The sequence below is a fragment of the Pinus tabuliformis genome, chromosome Q, assembly GCF_031772625.1.
Source record: "Pinus tabuliformis cultivar Carrire ecotype Pingquan chromosome Q, CPIR1, whole genome shotgun sequence".
Lineage (NCBI taxonomy): Eukaryota > Viridiplantae > Streptophyta > Pinopsida > Pinales > Pinaceae > Pinus > Pinus tabuliformis.
In genome coordinates, this window is record NC_142296.1 from 74,400,890 (window position 1) to 74,408,766 (window position 7,877).

Here is a 7,877-nt window from a genome sequence, read left to right on the forward strand (position 1 = left end):
AAAAATCTATGCAGAAATAAACTGTGTAGGGAAAAAGAAAATGTGAAAGTAAAAGGGTATGTATCATTTGACTCTTTCCGCAATATTGTAGAAGCATGAAGAAGTCAAAGCATTTTATATGTTGAAATAAGTTAATGCATATTATGACTTCGATGCATGCAATAAAAAATAAATCTGGTTTAAATTCATGCTAATTATTTAATTGGAACAACTTACTAGATTTGAAAATTTCTACTCATAAAAGATTTCCAATGCTATTTATATATAAACCATGTCAACAATGATAGTCTCACTCATTTGGTAATGTTTATAGGCTTATGTTACAAGTCTCCTCGCTTGAAAAATCTTATTAACACTACCATTGGTGAAAGTAGGGGATGTGTTGAATAAGGCATGTGTGGAGGTAAGGAATGTATGAGTTAAATAATGTCAAAGAAATATATATGCAAAGCTAAAGTCCATATCAAAGAAACACATGTTTCATGTGTGAAGGTAAATAGGTAAGTTCCACTGCTCCGTAGAAACTGGGACCACAATGGAAATAATTAATTTATAATTGTGTTGACAAATACGCTCATCTATTTAGACATCATTGATAGTTCATGGTGGAATTTGTGTTATGTAAGCAAGGAGGGGGACAGGGGTATGGTGTTAGGGGTACATGCATAACATCACCAAGAGGGGGGTCTATAATGCAATAAAATGCATCTTACCTTATGGTTTGGCACATGGACAGATGTCTACATCAACGATAGACAATTTATATCGAATGAAAAAAAGGGAGGTGATTAACTATGCATAGTGTTAGGTCCCTATAATACTGGTGTATCCCCCTTATTATTATTGTTGTGCCCATGTAGCCCCCATATTGTTATTGTTGTGACCCATAGAAGCCCACTATTTTTATTGTTGTGCCCTTACATTATTATTGTTATGTAGGTTATGATTATATTATGGCCCCTTAGAATCCTATATATACAAAGGAGGCCTTGTCATTTGTATCATCCAAAAATTGTTCATTTATGTAATGTAAGGGAGGTTTCCCCCTAGAAGAGGATAAATTTTAAGCCGTTGATCTATCTATTTGTGAGCTGGTTTCTTAACCTTTGGTATTAAAGCTTTGGATTCTACAGTTTCGCTGCTTCAAACAGGCCATTATGGAATTTTCATTATAACATTTTTTTATACGAAGCTTCATAAGCTAAAATTACAACCATGTGGAACCAAAATATTTGTGAACTTTGTGTACAAATTTCAGATCTTGTATCGCTATATTTTCAGAGATATGAGCTGAGGAAGTTAGGGTTGTTTGCAAGCTCCAGAATTCCATCTCAAACAAGTGACCTAGGGAAACGGATAATAAATTTCTCTTTTAGCATCAGATTTGAATTTCATAAAATGTCATAGAAAGAGGATGGAGTTTTTTTTTTTTGCTATCATTTTCAGAGTCTAAGGTCGAAACAATGACATGTGGCACTACTTACAAGTACGCTCTACTGAAACCGTGTCTAATCAGGCCATCGTGGGAGATTGGGCATAAATTTTCCTTGAAGAATCAAATCTTGGTTTGAATTATTGGGTTGGAAATAAGACTCATAAGTCTAGTACAGGACAAAATTTCAGATCTTGGAGATTCACAATTACAGAGATACAACAGATGCAATATCTAGCTCCTAAAAAGCAAGAAAAATGTGTGTATTTTTTAAATTTTGCATAACTTTTGTTTGAAAAATCAGTTTGAAGTGATTCAAAGGGCATATTGAAGCATAGGTATCATCATTTTATTTCAAAATGCCTCGAAACAAAAAAATGGACACACCTAGTAAACAACCAAAAAATATCTTCTATGACACATGAAGAAGAGGAAGAAATGCGACATGATATATCAAAATTACGAGACCAAGTGCAACAAATTTCGCTCCCGCAAAGAGTAACCAAAAATGAAATGGAAGCTAAAATGGATGGTATAGAAGAAAAAATGAAAGGCAACATGGAATATTTGAAGAATGGTTTAAAATCAGACATGGAAGGTTTGAAGGAAGGTTTAACAAAGTCTCTACAAGAAATGCTTCCTAATGGTGAAAAGGTATTAGATGAAACTCATGGTGAGAATAAAAGGAATGTTAATCATGATTTCATAGACTCTAAATTTGGATTTAGAAAATATGATGGTAGGTTAACCCAATAATGCAATATAAATCAAAGCAGAATACTATTACCTGCTTCTACTATCAATTTGTTGAAGCTTAAAGATCGAGCTGAACAATATAATCAGAAGAAGAAGAATCAATGGAACAATACACATGAAAATACTTTGGGGAAATCCTCAGCTTAAAACCCCACACTATTGTATTATCATACATGGTGGAAATACATAGGAATTATACAAAGCCTTAGCTCTCACAGCTAGCCAGATCTCATTACAATCCTCACAGATGCTCACAGGAAATCTTGGCTTCTCTCCAGCCTTCCTCTCTGCCATCCAAGCTCTTATTTCCTTGTGTTGTTCCTTGTGGATGATCTGCCTTCTACCAAGTGGAAAACCTTTACCAAGTGGATGATCTCTCCTCCAAAATTACGCAATCTTCAAGGATTTATCCTTGATTGCATGCATGAGTTTTATCTTTGAGAAAACACATGCAACTGATAGTACACTGTCCTTGACTTTAATCTCAACTAGGTCTTTCTCATAATAGACATGCATGAGTTTCTGATGAGGGAATCTTCAGTTAACTGGAGTAGAATTAGTTGAGTGCATGCATGAATCAACTGACTGTTAACTCACTATTAGTTCCTCAAACAGTTTGGAACCAATTTAACTGGACTTAACTCAGTAAACTGAGTTAACTAATTACAACTCAAATATAACTCAATCTTATCTCCTTAATTTAAGGGATAACTCTTGCATGACTTCAAAAAGACTTCTAACTTGAATTTCTCCAACTAATTAATTTAAAATAAATAAATTAATTAATTCCAAGTAGCTGTTAAGACTAAATTCGATTTTAATTCACAATTTAATTCAAGGACAAATTAAATTCGAATATTCTTGTTGCCATAGTTCAACACTCCCTCTCAACAAGAAAGGGAATATCTACCACCCCAATCCTATCTCTATGGAACTCGAATTTACACTTTGACAATGCCTTTGTCAAAATGTCAGCATCTTTCTCCTTTGTCGAAATATACTGTAGCAACATGATCTGTGAAAAGCAACGGGCAACAAATCTTGCCTTATGCTTCTCCACACTACCATCAGCAGCTTGTTTTACCTTGTAAAGCCAATGGGAACTCACAACTGACTTGTTCTCTGGTCTCGGAACCATGTCCCAAACACTGTTACGAACTATGGAGTCATACTCCTCCACCATAGCATCAACCCAAATCGGCTGCTGCACTGCTTCCTCAAAGGAAGATGGCTCGGTCTCAACACATTCCCCAGCAAGGGCCATGTATCCAGTGTACCTCTCAGGTGACCTCCTCTGTCTACATTGAGAAGATGGTGCTCCCACATTCTCTCTCGCATCCTCCAACAATCTGTCATCTTCTCTTGTGCGCTTCCGTCCATCTCTGGAAGACTCTGCTTGAGTGGATGTCTCCACTCCTGGAACCTCTACCTGTGGCTGCTCCGCATCAATCTAAGGCTCCTCCTCCTTAGGAACCAATAGTTCCTCCACAACCTATAGTTGGAGCTCCCTCTCAAGGGAAACTCGCATGGCCTTCTACTCATCAAACTTGAGATCTCTGCAAACCACTGTCCTCCGACTAGTAAGTAAGTACACTCGATAGTTGTGATGTGTATCAGTGTACCCCAAAATATCCCCAACTCTGATGTCGGCTCAAGATTCTTCCATGCATCCTTTGTCACATGGAAATATACCGATGAGCCAAATATCCTGAAGTGACCCACATCTGGTCTCTTATTAGATAAAGCTTCCTCTGGTGTCTTCATCCCAAATATGTGATGCGGGCTTCTATTCTGCAAATAGACCATTGTGTTGCATGCCTCAGCCCACAAGTGAAGTGGTAGGCCTTGGCCATGCAGCATTGCCCGTGCTTCCCCTACAATAGTTATGTTCTTCCTCTCGGCCACCCCATTCTGTTGTGGGTTATGAGCTGTTGTCGACTCTCGTTTAATTCCTTCTGTTGCACACAAGTCCTTAAACTCTTTAGAGACATATTCTCCACCGTTGTCACTTCTCAAGACCTTTATCTTCTTCCCTAACTCTTTCTCGACCAAAGCTTTGAACTCACAAAACTTTGTGAAAGTTTGGTCCTTCTTCTGCATGAAATAAATCCAACATTTATGAGAATAGTCATCAATGAAAATCACATAATACCTTTGCTTCATTGTGGATTCCATCAAGAATGGTCCACACACATCAGTATGAACTCACTCTAAGATAGCCTTTGCTCAACTGTCTCAATCATGAAAGGAAGACTTGGTGTAATTTCCCAAGGTACAACCTTTGCATGTGTCAACTTGCTCAAGTTTACCTTTGGGAAGTCCTGTAGATATCTACTGCGTTATCTTCAAAGCCCCATGATGCAAATTTCCCAACTTCCTGTGCCACAACTAGCCAATGTCTTGGCTTTGCACCAATTTTTCTTTCGTACTCAACGCTGCACAATCATCTACCTCTGGTTTATAGAGATTCTTCACCCGAATCCCTATCCTCTTGGTCTAACCCATGGCTATGGGTCTTAGGAATGCCTTTCCTTTACTGAAGACAACATCGTAGCCTTTGTCCTCCAACATCACAACCGATACCAAGTTCTTCTTTAGTCTAGGCACATACATCACATCTGTCAAGGAGAGAGGAGCTCCATGCTCCCTCTGAAAAGAAACTATGCCTGCTCCTGAAACACTACACCTTCCGTCATCACCCATCTCTATGTGCATCTTGAGGTCTTTCTCCTCCAAGGCACTAAATAAACTTTTATCACCAGTCATTTGGAATGAGGCTCCATTGTCAAGATACCAGACACAACCCATCATCGATGACACCATGCATGCGATGAGGGTAAAGTCCATTTCGAACTGAGAGGCTAATGCCTCACCTTCCGATCCTTCTGAGGATCCCTTCTTGGACTTCTTCGATGGGAAATTAGTTGCATAATGTCCCATCACGTGAAAATTAAAGCATCTTACTTTAGACATGTCACCCTTCTTCCCTCCATGAGAAGAATCCGATTTGAAATGGGAAGCCTTCCCCTTCCCTTTCCTTGCCTTACTTGCTAAGGCCAGATTTTCTTCATCATCATTATTGGATGAAGAACCATATCGTGTGCTCCACCTGATCTCCTCCTGCATAAGATCTGACCATAGTCATTCCCAATATGGTAGTTTCTCCCTTCCATTCATAGAGTCCCGGTAGCTATTCCAACTCTTTGGAAGGCCAAGGAGAGTGAGGCTGACCATATCATCGTCGGGAGTAGTTATTCCCACACTACCAAGCTCATCTCTATAGGTGGTGAGCTTGTTCAGATATGTGGAAATAGTATCGCCCTTCTCCATCTTGATTCTTTGAAGCGTATCCTTGAGCGCCAATTTCCTCTGGTCGCTATTGTTCTAGTAGAGGTCCTTTAATGTCTTCCACATTGAAAACGGAGTATCCTTCCCATGGACACTCGAGACAATATGGCCTTGAACTCCCTCAAGGATGATCTGTCTTGCCTTCACCACACGCTTCTTCCACTCAGCCAACTCTTTTGCATTAGTTGAAGCTGACTTTGGGATTTCTTGATCAATGAATTCCTTCAAGCCATTGTCTTCTAATACAGCCTCCATTCTATCTTTCCATGCTATGTAATTCAAGCTACCTTCCAAGGCATACACAAGTCTCAAGCCATAGAATGCCATTGGCGAACCTTGAAATATGATATGAATTCGATTTGCACCTGCAACCCGAACTTCAAACTTCGATTTCTCTTCTCAATATACTATTCATAGCTCCGATACCATGTAGAAAATCCGACGGTAGGTTAACTTGATAATGAAATATAAATCAAAGCAGAATATTATAACCTACCTCTACTATCAATTTGCAGAAGCTTAAATATCGAGCTGAGCAGTATAACCAGAAGAAGAAGAATCAGTGGCACAATACACATGAAAATACTTTGGGGAAAGCCTCAGCTAAAAACCCCACACTATTGTATTATCATACATGGTGGAAATACATATGAATTATACAAAGCCTTAGCTTTCATAGCTAGCCAGCTCTCAGTACAATCCTCATAGATGCTCATAGGTAATCTTGGCTTCTCTCCAGCCTTCCTCTCTACCCTCCAAGCTCCTATTTCCTTGCGTTGTTCCTTATGGATGATCTTCTTTCTACCAAGTGGAAAACCTTTTACCAAGTGGATGATATCTCCTCCAAAACTGCGCAATCTTCAAGGATTTATCCTTGACCGCATACATGATTTTTCTCTTTGAGAAAACACATGCAACTGATAGTACATTGTCCTTGAATTTAATCTCAACTGGGTCTTTCTCAGAATAGACATGCATGAGTTTTTGATGAGGGAATCTTCAGCTAATTGGAGTAGCATTAGTTGAGTGCATGCATGCATCAACTGACTGTTAACTCACTAGTAGTTCCTCAAATAGTTTGGAACTAATTTAACTGGAATTAACTCAGTAAACTGAGTTAAATAATTACAACTCAAATATAACTCAATCTTATCTCCTTAATTGAAGGGATAACTCTTGCATGACTTCAGAAAGACTTCTAACTTGAATTTCTCCAACTAATTAATTTAAAATTAATTAATTAATTATTTCCAAGTAGTTGTTAAGACTAAATTCGATTTTAATTCACAATTTAATTCAAGGACAAATTAAATTGGAATATTCTTGTTTCCATAGTTGAACATAAGACCCACCATATTCCAAAGACCAATATGAGGAATTTCGATGGCAAAGATCTGGTAACATGGATACTATATATGGAGCAATATTTTGATCTCCATAATGTGAAGCACACACAAAAGGTACACATTGCAACTTTATATTTATAACCCAATAAATTTTTATGGTATTGATGGCCTTGTTTTCGTAAACCAATTGTCATTTGGTCAATTTTTACGGAGGAAATGATAGCACATTATGAGGATACAAAGAGAAACACCTTCTTTAGCCAATTGATAAGTCTCAAACAAAAGGATTCAATGGCGGAGCACATTAAGGAATTCTAAAAATTGCATATCAGGGTAAGTGATATTCTAGAGGAGTATAGGATTGATGTCTTCATAGGCACCTTAAAGGATAACATCCAACATGAGGTTCACCTTTGGAAACTTGATTCATTGGAGAAGGCATTCAAGGTGGCAAGAAAAGTTGAAAGAAAAATTATGGCAACAAGGAAGTCTATCAATCACAACTATAAATATGAAAGTGTTGTTGCTCCTAGCCTTCCAAACCTACAAGGTTGACACCACAACAATTGGAGGAAAAAAGACAAAAAGGGCTTTGTTACAATTGTGATAGCAAATACACTAAAGGTCATAAGTGTGTTGAGAAGAAATTATTCTACATAGATTGTGAAGAGGAGGAAGAAAAGGAGCAAGAAACATCAAAAGAGGAGGATATACGCCAAGAACCAATCCCAAAGAAAGAAGAAATGAATCCAACCATATATTTTAATGCATTGGCAGGAATTACCACTCCTCAAATGCTCAACATAGAAGGATATATCAAGAATAAAAAGATAAAAGTATTGATTGATTCGAGTAGTACTCATAATTTTATTCATTGTAATATATCCAAGGAATTGAATTTTTGACTATATCAAGCAAGAGAGTGTCAAGCGATGGTTGCAAATGGACGAACTATAAATTTCTCTAGAAATTTCCATAATATCAAGCTAATCATG